This window comes from Arachis stenosperma, chromosome 2, assembly GCF_014773155.1.
Source record: "Arachis stenosperma cultivar V10309 chromosome 2, arast.V10309.gnm1.PFL2, whole genome shotgun sequence".
Taxonomy (NCBI): Eukaryota; Viridiplantae; Streptophyta; class Magnoliopsida; order Fabales; family Fabaceae; genus Arachis; species Arachis stenosperma.
Window position 1 is genome coordinate 112,153,515 of NC_080378.1, and position 17,348 is coordinate 112,170,862.

Below are 17,348 nucleotides of genomic sequence, written 5' to 3' on the forward strand. Positions count from 1 at the left end.
AGTTGGACATGTTGAGAGACTCATTGTCATGGTGGCTTGTGCTTGTACTCGTCTTGGAACTCCCACCAATTCTTGGTTCTCCATTGTGCCCCAAGATTTCTCATGGATTGAGCCAAGTGTTGATGGGGTTCTTCACAAGATTGGGGCTCCGAAAGTTGATCATCGTTTTCTAATCCGGGGTCCCACACTTTATCTTCACACCCGTCTTGAAGTTGATCATCATTATTGGTCCATCCGGGTGGTGAACAAGATGAATTCTCTATGAAGTGCCCAACAATCCTTCTAGACCCATCTATATGAGCACTATTCCCACCTTGGTATTCAACTCTTGAAGTATCAACCAAAATGAGCCTTGATTTGCAACGCCAACCACGAAACATCTTTCGCTTACGCTTCATCCCACAAAGCATCCTAAGTTGACCATCCGTTTCAAGCAAGCCATACTCAAGTGGGCTAATGAAGCTAATAGAAATGAATTTTACCCACTCAACTGAGGGAGTAGATGGCAACCTAGGTAAAGATGCTTCCAAAGGTCTTGACAAAGCATAACCTACCCCCGTTCTTCTATTTCTAGAGACTTCCACCTCTTCACAAGATCTCTTAATCTCAATCCTTTGTTCAACAATTTTATCTAAACCTTTTTCCTTACTCAAATCATAATAGGGAGGGTGAGAAAAATTTACCTCCTCAACGCTTTCAAATCCAACCGGAGAAGGTTCTTCATGCTCAAAGGATTCTTCACCACTAAGACTTGATGCTTGCTCTTCATCACCAAGGGAACTCAATTCTTTTTCTATCCCATCCAAGTCTTCATATGGAATATGCCTTGGAAGGTGTGCACTTTCCTCCCTAGCATCAATATCAAACTTCTTGGAGGGGTTTTCTTCAACTCTATGTTCCCATGGGGGCTCCGCATCTCCTAAGTCTTCTACCACTTCTTCCTTGTCTTCAACAATTAAAGCTTCCTCCAATTGTTCCAATACAAAGCAACACCCCTCATTCTTCACCGGAGTTTCCAATCTCTCCTTCATGCTATGTTCTTCATTTGATTCTCCATATGTAGCCATGGGAGTTCCTTGAGTGTTCAAGCATTGGGAGGCTAGTTGATTTGTTACCGCATCCAAGGCGGCCATGAAATTTTGCACATCCCTTTTCATCTCTTCTTGCCCTTGAATAAGAACACCAAGGGTTTCATCCATTAGAGATTGGGGTGGTTGGAAGGGTTCATCATTTTGGGGAAAGGGTTCATAGTAGGAAGGTGGTTCATCATAGTAATGATGTGGTGTTTCAATATTTTCCACTCTTTCCACTTGTTGCACAATACACTCCATGGTTGCTTGAAATTGATCCAATGCTTCCTTGAGATGATCCATTGAATCTTGTTCCTCTTGGATATCATGAGTAGGATCATAGGGCTCTTGGATTGAAGGACATAAGTATTCTTCCATGGGAGGTTATGGTGGAAAGTAGTATTCATCTTGTGGTTGAAAATTTTCATATATTGGAGGTGGTTCATCTTGGTAATAATATGGAGGGGGTGGCTCTTGAAAATGTTGATGTTGGAGTGGTGGTGGCTCTACGTGCGGTTCATATGGCTCATATGGTTGTTGGTAGGATGGATATAGATTAGGGTCATATAAAGGTGGTTGGTGAAAAGAGGCTTGTGAGTGTGGTTGGGGGTCATGTTGAGGAGGGGGTTCAAAGGCATATGGTGGTGGCTCTTGAAGTTCACCATAGCCATTGGATTGATATGCATCAAAAAATGGCTCTTCTTCATAGTGCATTGGTGGAGGTTATTGCCATGAGGATTGTTCATATGCATATGACTCCTCCCACCTTTGATTGTCCCATCCTTGATACGCATTCTCATTATAGTCCTCATTTCCTACAACATAGTTGTAATCACACTCATAGCCAAAGTGAGAATTCATAATGAAAGGAGAAAATAAAATCAAAAGCTAATAAGAAATAATGAGACAAAGTCCTAAACTAGCAAAATTAACAAGCAATCCAAAAATCAAGCTATTCACACTATTCACATATATACAATAACCAATAACATAACACCATTGCAACTCCCCGGCAACGGCGCCATTTTGATGAATTGATTCTTGATGGTATAGAATTTCACAAATGAATTCTTGTTGCAAGTATAGTTTCTAAACCAATCAATAATCCTTTCATACAAAAAGTTGTTTGTCACTAGTACAAACCCCTAAAATTTATAAACCGAAGTATTCAAACCTCGGGTCGTTCTCCCTAGGAATTACAATAAAGTGTCTTGTTATTGGTTGTGAGTTATTTTGGGGTTTTGATATGAAGCATGAAAGATAAATGGCAAGAAAGTAAACTAAGGTCTAAAAAGGTCTTGGCAAGGGTTGGTGGTCAAGGATCTCTATCCTAATCACTAACCACAATATGAGAATTGGCAAGGATTAATCTCATTAAATCATCCTCTAACTAGTAGTAAAGGAAAGTCAAATGAGCTATATCAATCCTAGTCCATAAGTCCTAACTCTCCACTAATTCAATTAGTGAGAACTAGAGTCAATGGATCCCAATCATCAATTACTTGGACATTAGTAACTCAAGAGTTCCTAAGTTACCTTTCCAAGCCAAGAACATAAAAATCTACTCTAAAATCCAACCAAGCATTTCATCAAACACTTGGAAGGCATAAAAGGAAAACATAGTAAATCAACAACAAGAACAAGATCTAACAACAATTATTGCAAAGAACTAACAACAACAATTAAAAGAAACACATTTATCATGAATGACCTCAAATTGCATTATTGAAAGAAAACAAAGGAACAACAATCTATCCAAAACAAAATGAAGAATTACAATTATTAAAGCTCATAACTAGAAAGAGGAAGAGGAGAAGATTAAGACTTGATAAAGGAGAGGTGAATTAAAGCATGAATTAAACCTAGATCTAAGAAGAGAGATTAACCTAAACCTAATCCTAATTCTAGAGAGAAGTGAGAGCTTCTCTCTCTAAAACTACTCTAAACTAAAGCTAATGATGCTATATGATAGATTGATGGATTACCCCTCAATCCTTGATCCTTTTATTCCTTTTTATCAGCAATTGGCGCCAAAATGGGTTCAGAAGCCCTTCCAAATCGCCAGGCACGTGTTGCTTTAATGAAGTCATGTGCGGATTTCGACGCGTGCGCGCACGGTACGCGTGCGCGCACGGTACGCGTGCACGCACGGTACGCGTGCGCGTTCCTGGCCGATTCTGCAATGTGCGCGTGAGCGCCTTGTGCACGTGCGCGTGCATGCTGATTCCACTTCTTTGACTTTTTATGCTTCTCTCCACTTGTATGCTTCCTTCCTTGCTACCTTTGATCCATGCCTAGCCTATTTCAATCCTGGAATTACTAGCAAACACATCAAGGCATCTTATGGAATCAAAGAGGAATTAGAATTCATCAAAATAAGGCTTAAAAAGCATGTTTTTACACTTAAGCACAAATACGGGAGAGATTACAAAACCATGCTAATTCATAGGTTAAATGCGAGAAAAGTTCATCAGAATACTCTAAATTGAATACAAGATAAACCCTAAAAATGGGGTTTATCAGGAGGTAACAACCAAACTCTAAGTTTGGTGTTGAACCCCCATATCCAAACTCTAAGTTTGGTGTTGGGAGTCTACAAAATTGACCTGATCACCTGTGTGGCTCCTTGAGAGCCCACTGTTAAGCTATTGACATTAAAGAAGCGCTTGTTGGGAGGCACCCCAATTTTTATTTATCAAATTTTATTTTTATTTTTATTATTCTTTCATGTTTTATTAGGTTTATGATCATGTGGAGTCACAAAATAAATACAAAAATTTAAAACCCGAATTAAAAACAGTAGAAGAAAAATCACACCCTGGAGGAAGGACTTACTGGCATTTAAACGCCAGTAAGGAGCATCTGGCTGGCGTTCAACACCAGAACTGAGCATGGATCTGGCGTTGAATGCCAGAAACAAGCAACATCCTGGCGTTCAAATGCCAGGAATACACCCTGAGAAGAGCTGGCGCTGAACGCCAGAAACAAGCATGGAGCTGGCGTTCAACGCCAGAAACATGCTGCATATGGGCGTTGAACGCCCAGAACAAGCATCAGTTCAGCGTTTAAACTGCCAGAATTGCATGCAAAGGCGTTTTACATGCCTAATTGGTGCAGGGATGTAAATCCTTTACACCTTAGGATCTGTGGACCCCACAGGATCCCCACCTACCTCCACTCATATTCTCCCATCTTCTCAATATTCATCCTCTCTTCCCAATAAACACCCTTCACCAATCACCTCAATCTCTCTTCCCTATTACCCCTTCACCACTCACATCCATCCACTCTTCCCCATAAACCCCACCCACCTTCAAAATTCAAAATCACTTTCCCACACAAACCCACCCCATAAGGCCGAACCTTAACCCCTCTCCCTCCACTATATAAACCCCTCCATTCTTCTTCAAATTCACCTAACACAACCCTCTCTTCCCCTTCTTGGTCGATACACAACCCTCTCTCCCTCTCTTCCTTATCTTCTTCCTCTTCTTCTTTTCTTTCTTCTCTTGCTCGAGGGCGAGCAATATTCTGAGTTAGGTGTGGTAAAAGCATAAGCTTTTTGTTTTTCCATTACCATTGATGGCATCTAAGACCGGAGAAACCTCTAGAAAAGGGAAAGGAAAGACAAAAGCTTCCACCTCCGAGTCATGGGAGATGGAAAGATTCATCTCCAAAGCCCATTAAAACCACTTCTATGATGTTGTGGCCAAGAAGAAGGTGATCCCCGAGGTCCCTTTCAAACTCAAGAGAAACGAGTATCCGGAGATCCGACATGAGATCCAAAGAAGAGGTTGGGAAGTTCTAACCAACCCCATTCAACAAGTCAGAATCCTAATGGTTCAGGAGTTCTATGCAAACGCATGGATCACTAAGAATCATGATCAAAGTAAGAACCCGAATCCAAAGAGTTATTTCACCATGGTTCGGGGGAAATACTTAGATTTTAGTCCGAAAAATGTAAGGCTGGCGTTCAACTTGCCAATGATGGAAGAGAACACACGCCCCTACACAAGAAGAGTCAACTTTGATCAAAGGTTGGACCAAGTCCTCATGGACATATGTATGGAAGGAGCTCAATGGAAGATTGACTCAAAAGGCAAACCGGTTCAACTGAGAAGATTAGACCTTAAGCCTGTAGCTAGAGGATGGTTGGAGTTCATTTAACGCTCAATCATTCCCACTAGCAACCGATCTGAAGTTACTATAGACTGGGCCATCATGATCCATAGCATCATGATTGGAGAGGAAGTGGAGGTTCATGAGATTATACCTCAAAAACTCTACAAGGTGGCTGACAAGTCCTCCACTTGGGCAAAGTTAGCCTTTCCTCACCTCATTTGCCATCTATGCAATTCGGCTAGGATTGACATAGAGGGAGATATCCTCATTGATGAGGACAAGCCCATCACTAGGAAAAGGATAGAGCAAACAAGAGAGCCTATTCATGGATCTCAAGAGACACATAAAGCTCATCACCATGAGATCCCTGAGATGCCTCAAGGGATGCACCTTCCTCCACAGAATTTTTGGGAGCAAATCAATACCTTCCTAGGAGAATTAAGTTCCAACATGGGACAACTAAGGGTGGAACATCAAGAGCACTCCATCATCCTCCCTGAAATTAGAAAAGATCAAAGAGCAATGAGGGAGGAGCAACAAAGACAAGGAAGAGACATAGAAGAGCTCAAGGACATCATTCATTCTTCAAGAAGAAAACGCCACCATCACTAAGGTGGACTCATTCTTTGTTCTTAAATTTTCTGTTTTTCGTTTTCAATGTTAAATGTTTATCTATGTTTGTGTCTTCATTACATGATCATTAGTATTTAAAGTGTCTATGCCTTAAAGTTATGAATGTCCTATGAATCCATCACCCCTCTTAAATGAAAAATGTTTTAATTACAAAAGAACAAGAAGTACATGGTTTCGAATTTATCCTTGAATTTAGTTTAATTATATTGATGTGGTGACAATACTTTTTATTTTCTGAATGAATGATTGAACAGTGCATATGTCTTTTGAACTTGATGTTTAAGAATGTTAAATATGTTGGCTCTTGAAAGAATGATGACATAGAGACATTGGTGCGCGAAATTGTGATAACTACTTTTCACAACTCAAATAATCCATAGTAATGGCCCCAAAGACTTGGTGCTCAATACCATGGCATAAACACAACTTCGCACAACTAACCAGCAAGTGCACTGGGTCGTCCAAGTAATAAACCTTACGCGAGTAAGGGTCGATCCCACGGAGATTGTTGGTATGAAGCAAGCTATGGTCATCTTGTAAATCTTAGTCAGGCAGACTCAAATGGTTATGGATGATATATGAATAAAACTTAAAGATAAATATAGAGATACTTATGTAATTCATTGGTGAGAACTTCAGATAAGCGAATGGAGATGCTTTGTCCCTTCCGTCTCTCTGCTTTCCTACTGTCTTCATACAATCCTTCTTACACCTTTCCATGGCAAGCTGTATGTTGGGCATCACCGTTGTCAATAGCTACAGTCCCGTCCTCTCAGTGGAAATGTTCAACGCACCCTGTCACGGCACGGCTATCCAGCTGTCGGTTCTCGATCATGTCGGAATAGAATCCAGTGATTCTTTTGCGTCTGTCACTAACGCCCCACAATCACGAGTTTGAAGCTCGTCACAGTCATTCAATCATTGAATCCTACTCAGAATACCACAGACAAGGTTTAGACCTTCCGGATTCTCTTGAATGTCGCCATCAATTCTAGCTTATACCACGAAGATTCCGGTTAAGGAAATCCAAGAGATATCCACCCAATCTAAGGTAGAACGGAGGTGATTGACAGTCACACGTTCATAGGTGAGAATGATGATGAGTGTCACGGATCATCACATTCATCAAGTTGAAGAACAAGTGATATCTTGGAATAAGAACAAACTGAATTGAATAGAAGAACAATAGTAATTGCATTAATACTCGAGGTACAGCAGAGCTCCACACCTTAATCTATGGTGTGTAGAAACTCCACCATTGAAAATACATAAGAACAAGGTCTAGGCATGGCCGTGAGGCCAGCCCCCCAGTGATCAAAAGATTCAAAGATCTCAAGATGAAAATACAATAGCAAAAGGTCCTACTTATAGAGAACTAGTAGCTTAAGGTTTACAAAGATGAGTAAATGACATAAAAATCCACTTCCGGGTCCACTTGGTGTGTGCTTGGGCTGAGCATTTGAAGCATTTTCGTGTAGAGACTCTTCTTGGAGTTAAACGCCAGCTTTTGTGCCAGTTTGGGCGTTTAACTCCCATTCTTGTGCCAGTTCCGGCGTTTAACGCCGGGCATTCTTGAGCTGATTTGGAACGCCAGTTTGGGCCATCAAATCTTAGGCAAAGTATGAACTATTATATATTGCTGGAAAGCCCAGGATGTCTACTTTCCAACGCTGTTGAGAGCGCGTCAATTGGGCTTCTGTAGCTCCAGAAAATCCACTTCGAGTGCAGGAAGGTCAGAATCCAACAGCATCTGCAGTCCTTTTCAGTCTCTGAATCAAATTTTTGCTCAGGTCCCTCAATTTCAGCCAGAAAATACCTGAAATCATAGAAAAACACACAAACTCATAGTAAAGTCTAGAAAAGTGAATTTTAACTAAAAACTAATAAAAATATACTAAAAACTAACTAAATCCTACTAGAAACATACTAAAAACAATGCCAAAAAGCGTACAAATTATCCGCTCATCAGACATGTTATTTGATAATGTGAAAAATCATAAAATTAATTCTTGAAGCAAGAAAAAGCAGTGAATACAAAGCTTGCAGAAAAAAAATATAGCAAAAAAAAAGAGAAAAAATAGCAAGCAAAAAAACCCAAAGCTCTTAAAACCAAAAGGCAAGAGCAAAAAGCCAATAGCCCTTAAAACCAAAAGGCAAGGGTAATAAAAAGGATCCAAGGCTTTGAGCATCAGTGGATAGGAGGGCCTAAAGGAATAAAATCCTGGCCTAAGCGGCTAAACCAAGCTGTCCCTAACCATGTGCTTGTGGCGTGAAGGTGTCAAGTGAAAACTTGAGACTGAGCGGTTAAAGTCAAGGTCCAAAGCAAAAAGAAGAGTGTGCTTAAGAACCCTGGACACCTCTAATTGGGGACTCTAGCAAAGCTGAGTCACAATCTAAAAAGGTTCACCCAGTTATGTGTCTGTGGCATTTATGTATCCGGTGGTAATACTGGAAAACAAAGTGCTTAGGGCCACGGCCAAGACTCATAAAGTAGCTGTGTTCAAGAATCAACATACTGAACTAGGAGAATCAATAACACTATCTGAACTCTGAGTTCCTATAGATGCCAATCATTCTGAACTTCAATGGATAAAGCGAGATGCCAAAACTATTCAAGAGGCAAAAAGCTACAAGTCCCGCTCATTTGATTGGAGCTAAATTTCATTGATAGTTTAGAATTTATAGTATATTCTCTTCTTTTGCAATTAACCACTTTGCTTTTTGTTTGATTATTATCTTTTTCAAAACTACCTAACTAACTCTCTCTCACTAATTTTCTAAAATACTTCCCTCTTTTTCAAATTTCCTTTTTAATTAACTAATTGTTTTAATTTTAATTTAATTTCAAATTTAATTTTTGAAATTTAACTTTAAATTTTATTTTTTATTTTAATTAATTTTTGAAATTCCATCTCCCTCATCTCCTTCTATTTATTTATTCATCTACTAACACTTCTCCTCACCCAAAAATTCGAACCCCTTCTTCTCCTCTGAGTTCGAATTCTTCTCTTCTTCATTCTTTTTCTTCTTTTCTTCTACTCACACAAGGGAACCTCTATACTGTGGTAAAAAGGATCCCTATTATTATTTTCTGTTCCTTTCATTTTCATATGAGCAGGAGCAAGGACAAGAACATTCTTGTTGAAGTAGACCCTGAACCTGAAAGGACTCTGAAGAGGAAACTAAGAGAAGCTAAAATACAACAATCCAGAGACAACCTTACAGGAATTTTTGAAAAGGAAGAAGAGATGGCAGCCAAAAATAATAATAATGCAAGGAGGATGCTTGGTGATTATACTACACCTACTTCCAAGTTTGATGGAAGAAGCATCTCAATCCCTACCATTGGAGTAAACAATTTTGAGCTGAAACCTCAATTAGTTGCTCTAATGCAACAGAACTACAAATTCCATGGACTTCTATCAGAAGATCCCTATCATTTTTTAACTGAATTCCTGCAGATCTGTGAGACTGTTAAGACTAATGGAGTAGATCCTGAAGTCTACAGGCTCATGCTTTTCCCTTTTGCTATAAGAGACAGAGCTAGAACATGGTTGCACTCACAACCTAAAGATAGCCTGAACTCTTGGGATAAGCTGGTCACGGCCTTCTTGGCTAAGTTCTTTCCTCCTCAAAAGCTGAGCAAGCTTAGAGTGGATGTTCAGACCTTCAAGCAAAAAGATGGTGAATCCCTCTATGAAGCTTGGGAAAGATACAAGCAGATGACCAAAAGGTGTCCTCCTGACATGCTTTCAGAATGGACCATTCTGGATATATTCTATTATGGTCTGTCTGAGTTCTCAAAGATGTCACTGGACCATTCTGCAGGTGGATCCATTCACCTAAAGAAAACACCTGCAGAAGCTCAAGAACTTATTGACATGGTTGCAAATAATCAATTCATGTATACTTCTGAGAGAAATTTCGTGAATAATGAGACGCCTCAAAAGAAGTGAGTTCTTGAAATTGATGCTCTGAATGCCATATTGGCTCAGAACAAAGTGTTGACTCAGCAAGTCAACATGATTCCCAAAGTTTGAATGGATGGCAAAAAATGCATCCAACAGTACTAAAGAGGCATCTTCTGAAGAAGAAGCTTATGATCCTGATAACCCTGCAATAGCAGAGGTAAATTATATGGGTGAACCTTATGGAAACACCTATAACCGCTCATGGAGAAATCACCCAAATTTCTCATGGAAGGATCAACAAAAGCCTCAACAAGGCTTTAATAATGGTGGAAGAAACAGGTTTAGCAATAGCAAGCCTTTTCCATCATCCACTCAGCAACAGACAGAGAACTCTGAACAAAATACCTCTAATTTAGCAAACTTAGTCTCTGATCTGTCCAAGGCCACTCTAAGTTTCATGAGTGAAACAAGGTCCTCCATAAGAAATTTGGAGGCACAAGTGGGCCATCTGAGTAAGAGAATCACTGAAACACCTCCTAGTACTCTCCCAAGCAATACAGAAGAGAATCCAAAGAGAGAGTACAAGGCCATTGATATAATCAATATGGCCGAAACTACAAGGGAGGAGGAGGACGTGAATCCCAGTGAGGAAGACCTCCTAGGACGTCCAGTCATCAATAAGGAGTTTTCCTTTGAGGAACCAAAGGAATCTGAGGCTCATCTAGAGACTATAGAGATTCCATTGAACCTCCTTATGCCCTTCATGAGCTCTGATGAGTATTCTTCTTCTGAAGAGAATGAGGATGTTACTGAAGAGCAAGTTACCAAGTACCTTGGTGCAATCATGAAGCTGAATGCCAAATTATTTGGTAATGAGACTTGGGAAGATGAACCTCCCTTGCTCATCCATGAACTGAGTGATTTGGATCAACTGACATTGCCTCAGAAGAAACAGGATCTTAGAAAGTTCTTAATACCTTGTACCATAGGCACCATGACCTTTGAGAAGGCTCTGTGTGACCTTGGGTCAGGGATAAACCTCATACCACTCTCTGTAATGGAGAAACTGGGAATCTTTGAGGTACAGGCTGCCAATTTCTCATTAGAGATGGCAGACAACTCCATGAAACAGGCTTATGGACAAGTAGAGGACATGTTAGTAAAGGTTGAAGGCCTTTACATCCCTGTTGATCTCATAATCCTGGATACTGGGAAGGATGAGGATGAATCCATCATCCTTGGAAGACCCTTCCTAGTCACAGCAAGAGCTGTGATTGATGTGGACAGAGGAGAATTGATCCTTCAACTTAATGAAGACAACCTTGTGTTTAAAACTCAAGGATCTCCTTCTGTAATCATGGAGAGGAAGCATGACAAGCTTCTCTCACTGCAGAGTCAACCAAAGCCCCCACAGTCACACTCTAAGTTTGGTGTTGGGAGGTCACAACCAAACTCTAAGTTTGGTGTTGAACTCCCATATCCAAACTCTAAGTTTAGTGTTGGGAGTCTACAAAATAGACCTGATCACCTGTGTGGCTCCTTGAGAGCCCACTGTCAAGCTATTGACATTAAAGAAGTGCTTGTTGGGAGGCAACCTAATTTTTATTTATCTAATTTTATTTTTATTTTTATTGTTCTTTCATGTTTTATTAGGTTCATGATCATGTGGAGTCACAAAATAAATACAAAAATTAAAAACAGAATCAAAAACAGCAGAAGAAAAATCACACCCTGGAGGAAGAACTTACTGGCGTTTAAACGCCAGTAAGGAGCATCTGGCTAGCGTTCAACGCCAGAACAGAGCATGGATCTGGCGTTGAATGCCAGAAACAAGCAACATCCTGGCGTTCAAATGCCAGGAATACACCCTGAGAAGAGCTGGCGCTGAACGCCAGAAACAAGCATGGAGCTGGCGTTCAACGCCAGAAACATGCTGCATATGGGCGTTGAACGCCCAGAACAAGCATCAATTCAGTGTTTAAATGCCAGAATTGCATGCAAAGGTGTTTTACATGCCTAATTGGTGCAAGGATGTAAATCCTTGACACCTCAGGATCTGTGGACCTTACAGGATCATCTCAGGATCTGTGGAACCCACAGGATCATCTCAGGATCTGTGGACCCCACAGGAACCCAACCTACCTCCTCTCATATTCTCCCCTCTTCTCAATATTCATCCTCTCTTCCCAATAAACACCCTTCCCCAAAACCCTTCACGAATCACCTCAATCTCTCTTCCCTATTACCCCTTCACCACTCACATCCATCCACTCTTCCCCATAAACCCCACCCACCTTCAAAATTCAAAATCACTTTCCCACCCAAACCCGCCCCATATGGCCGAACCTTAACCCCTCTCCCTCCACTATATAAACTCCTCCATTCTTCTTCAAATTCACCTAACACAACCCTCTCTTCCCCTTCTTGGCCGATACATAACCCTCTCTCCCTCTCTTCCATATCTTCTTCCTCTTCTTCTTTATTTTCATCTCTTGCTCGAGGGCGAGCAATATTCTAAGTTTGGTGTGGTAAAAGCATAAGCTTTTTGTTTTTCCATTATCATTGATGGCACCTAAGACCGGAGAAACCTCTAGAAAAGGGAAAGGGAAGACAAAAGCTTCCACCTCCGAGTCATGGGAGATGGAAAGATTCATCTCCAAAGCCCATCAAGACCACTTCTATGATGTTGTGGCCAAGAAGAAGGTGATCCTCGAGGTCCCTTTCAAACTCAAGAGAAATGAGTATCCGGAGATCCGACATGAGATCTAAAGAAGAGGTTGGGAAGTTCTAACCAACCCCATTCAACAAGTCGGAATCCTAATGGTTCAAGAGTTCTATGTAAACGCATGGATCACTAAGAATCATGATCAAAGTAAGAACCCGAATCCAAAGAGTTATTTCACCATGGTTCGGGGGAAATACTTAGATTTTAGTCCGAAAAATGTAAGGCTGGCGTTCAACTTGCCAATGATGGAAGAGAACACACGCCCCTACACAAGAAGAGTCAACTTTGATCAAAGGTTGGACCAAGTCCTCATGGACATATGTGTGGAAGGAGCTCAATGGAAGATTGACTCAAAAGGCAAACCGGTTCAACTGAGAAGATTGGACCTTAAGCCTGTAGCTAGAGGATGGTTGGAGTTCATTCAACGCTCAATCATTCCCACTAGCAACCGGTCTGAAGTTACTATAGATCGGGCCATCATGATCCATAGCATCATGATTGGAGAGGAAGTGGAGTTTAATGAGATTATACCTCAAGAACTCTACAAGGTGGCTGACAAGTCCTCTACTTGGGCAAAGTTAGCCTTTCCTCACCACATTTGCCATCTATGCAATTCGGCTAGGATTGACATAGAGGGAGATATCCTCATTGATGAGGACAAGCCCATCACTAAGAAAAGGATGGAGCAAACAAGAGAGCCTATTCATGGATCTCAAGAGACGCATGAAGCTCACCATGAGATCCCTGAGATGCCTCAAGGGATGCACCTTCCTCTACAGAATTTTTGGGAGCAAATCAACACCTTCCTAGGAGAATTAAGTTCCAAAATGGGACAACTAAGGGTGGAACATCAAGAGCACTCCATCATCCTCCATGAAATTAGAGAATATCAAAGAGCAATGAGGGAGGAGCAACAAAGACAAGGAAGAGACATAGAAGAGCTCAAGGACATCATTGTTTCTTCAAGAAGAAAATGCCACCATCACTAAGGTGGACTCATTCCTTGTTCTTAAATTTTCTATTTTTCATTTTCTATGTTAAATGTTTATCTATGTTTGTGTCTTCATTACATGATCATTAGTATTTAAAGTGTCTATGCCTTAAAGTTATGAATGTCCTATGAATCCATCACCCCTCTTAAATGAAAAATGTTTTAATTACAAACGAATAAGAAGTACATGGTTTCGAATTTATCCTTAAATTTAGTTTAATTATATTGATGTAGTGACAATACTTTTTGTTTTCTGAATGAATGCTTGAACAGTGCATATGTCTTTTTGAACTTGATGTAGTGACAATACTTTTTGTCTTCTGAATGTTAAATATGTTGGCTCTTGAAAGAATGATGACAAGGAGACATGCTATTTGATAATCTGAAAAATCATAAAATTAATTCTTGAAGCAAGAAAAAGCAGTGAATACAAAGCTTGCAGAAAAAAATAAAGCAAAAAAAAAGAGAAAAAAAAGCAAGCAAAAAAAGCCAAAGCTCTTAAAACCAAAAGGCAAGAGCCAAAAGCCAATAGCCCTTAAAACCAAAAGGCAAGGGTAATAAAAAGGATCCAAGGCTTTGAGCATCAGTGGATAGGAGGGCCTAAAGGAATCAAATCCTGGCCTAAGCGGCTAAACCAAGCTGTCCCTAACCATGTGCTTGTGGCGTGAAGGTGTCAAGTGAAAACTTGAGACTGAGCGGTTAAAGTCAAGGTCCAAAGCAAAAAGAAGAGTGTGCTTAAGAACCCTGGACACCTCTAATTGGGGACCCTAGCAAAGCTGAGTCACAATCTGAAAAGGTTCACCCAGTTATGTGTCTGTGGCATTTATGTATCCGGTGGTAATACTGGAAAACAAAGTGCTTAGGGCCACGGCCAAGACTCATAAAGTAGCTGTGTTCAAGAATCAACATACTGAACTAGGAGAATCAATAACACTATCTGAACTCTGAGTTCCTATAGATGCCAATCATTCTGAACTTCAATGGATAAAGCGAGATGCCAAAACTATTCAAGAGGCAAAAAGCTACAAGTCCCGCTCATTTGATTGGAGCTAAGTTTCATTGATAGTTTAGAATTTATAGTATATTCTCTTCTTTTTATCCTATTTGATTTTCAGTTGCTTGGGGACAAGCAACAATTTAAGTTTGGTGTTGTGATGAGCGGATAATTTATACGCTTTTTGGCATTGTTTTTAGTATGTTTTTAGTAGGATCTAGTTACTTTTAGGGATGTTTTTATTAGTTTTTATGTTAAATTCACATTTCTGGACTTTACTATGAGTTTGTGTGTTTTTCTATGATTTCAGGTATTTTCTGGCTGAAATTGAGGGACTTGAGCAAAAATCAGATTCAGAGGTTGAAGAAGGACTGCTGATGCTGTTGGATTCTGACCTCCCTGCACTCAAAGTGGATTTTCTAGAGCTACAGACGTCAAAATGGCGCGTTCTCAACGGTGTTTGAAAGTAGACATCTAGTGCTTTCCAGAAATATATAATAGTCCATACTTTTTCCGAGTTTAGATGATGCAAACTGGCGTTGAACTCCAGTTCTACGCTGCATTCTAGAGTTAAACGCCAGAAACACGTCACGAACCAGAGTTGAACGCCAAAAACACGTTACAACTTGGCGTTCAACTCCAAAAGAATCCTCTGCACGTGTGAACTCCAAGATCAGCACAAGCACACACCAAGTGGGCCCCGGAAGTGGATTTCTGCATCAATTACTTACTTCTGTAAACCCTAGTAACTAGTCTAGTATAAATAGGACTTTTTACTATTGTATTTACATCTTCGGATCATCTTATGATTTTTTAGTTCATCTTTGGATCATATAGATCATGTTTTGGGGGCTGGCCATTCGGCCATGCCTGAACCTTCATCACTTATGTATTTTCAACGGTAGAGTTTCTACACTCCATAGATTAAGGTGTGGAGCTCTGCTGTTCCTCATGAATTAATGCAAAGTACTATTGTTTTTCTATTCAATTCAATTTATTCCGCTTTTAAGATATCCATTCGCACCCAATAACATGATGAATGTGATGATTATGTGACGCTCATCATCATTCTCACTTATGAACACGTGCCTGACAAACACTTCTGTTCTACATGCAAACAAGGCAGAATGAATATCTCTTAGATTTCTAATACAGGGGACCGAGTCTGAGATATTAGAATCTTCGTGGTATAAGTTAGAACCCATGGATGGCCATTCCTGAGATCCGGAAAGTCTAAACCTTGTCTGTGGTATTCCGAGTAGGATCTGGGAAGGGATGGCTGTGACGAACTTCAAACTCGCGAGTGCTGGGCGTAGTGACAGACGCAAAAGGAGGGTGAATCCTATTCCAGTATGATCGAGAACCTCAGATGATTAGCCGTGCTGTGACAGAGCATTTGGACCATTTTCACAAGAGGATGGGATGTAGCCATTGACAACGGTGATGCCCTTACATAAAGCTTGCCATGGAAAGGAGTAAGACTGATTGGATGAAGACAGCAGGAAAGCAGAGGTTCAGAGGAACGAAAGCATCTCTATACGCTTATCTGAAATTCTCACCAATGAATTACATAAGTATCTCTATCTTTATTTTATGTTTATTTATTTTATTATTATTCGAAAACTCCATAACCATTTGATATCCGCCTGACTGAGATTTACAAGGTGACCATAGCTTGCTTCATACCAACAATCTCCGTGGGATCGACCCTTACTCACGTAAGGTATTACTTGGACGACCCAGTGCACTTGCTGGTTAGTTGTATCGAAGTTGTGAATGAAAAAGAATTTATTAAGACGTGCGTACTGAGTTTTTAGCGCCGTTGCCGGGGATTCTTCGAGATCACAATTTCGTGTACCAAGATGCCAGACAATTCAAGGAAGCAGGCTTATAGACTTGTAGAGGATGTCTTGGTAAAGGTTGAAGGCCATTACATCCCTGCTGACTTTATAATCATGGACACTGGGAAGAGTATGGATGAAACCATCATCCTTGGCAGACCCTTCCTAGCCACAGTAAAAGTTGTGATTGATGTTGATAGAGGAGAGTTGATCCTTCAAGTAAATGAGGACCACCTTGTGTTTAAGGCTCAAGGATTTCCCTCTACAACCATGGAGAGGAAGCATGAAAAGCTTCTCTCAATGCAGAGTCAAACAGAGCCCCCACATTCAGACTCTAAGTTTGGTGTTGGGAGGCCAACATCATGCTCTGAGTATCTGTGAGGCTCCATGAGAGCCCATTGTCAAGCTATTGACATTAAAGAAGCGCTTGTTGGGAGGCAACCCAATTTTTATCTATGTTAAATTTCTATTTGTTATTTTGTGTTTTCTTTTGGTTGATGATCATGTGAAGTCACAAAAACAACTGAAAAAGCAAAAACAGAATGAAAAACAGCATTAAAATAGCACACCCTGGAGGAGGAGCTTACTGGCGTTTAAACGCCAGTAAAGGTAGCAGAATGCGCGTTAAACGCCTAGTTTGGTACCATTCTAGGCGTTTAACGCCAGAAATGGGCACCAGACTGGCGTTTAACGTCAGAAAGGGAAGAAAAGCTGGCGTTAAATGCCAGAAATGGGCAGAAACCTGGCGTTTAACGCCAGAGTTGCACTCTAGGGTGTTTTGCACACCTAATTGGAGCAGGGATGCCAAGTCCTTGACCCCTCAGGATCTGTGGATCCTACAGGATCCCCACCTACCTCAATTCTCTCTTTCTTCTTCACTCCTCCCCATAACACCCTTCCCCAAATACCCCTCACCAATCACCTCCATTTCTCTTCCCCAAACACCCCTCACCTATCACATCCTACCCTCTTCCCCACAACCTCTTCACCACTCACATCTATCCATCATTAAACCCCACCTCCTTCACTATTCAAATTCAAACCATCTTCCTCCCAAACCC

General features: G+C 40.7%; 1 non-coding gene across 1 annotated transcript; it reads right to left on the reverse strand.

Moving 5' to 3' along the window:
• Nucleotides 1-9,469: 9,469 nt before the first annotated feature.
• Nucleotides 9,470-9,577, reverse strand: LOC130964910 (small nucleolar RNA R71). The gene has a single exon (XR_009080975.1). It is a non-coding gene; the product is annotated as a small nucleolar RNA R71 (small nucleolar RNA).
• Nucleotides 9,578-17,348: the final 7,771 nt, after the last annotated feature.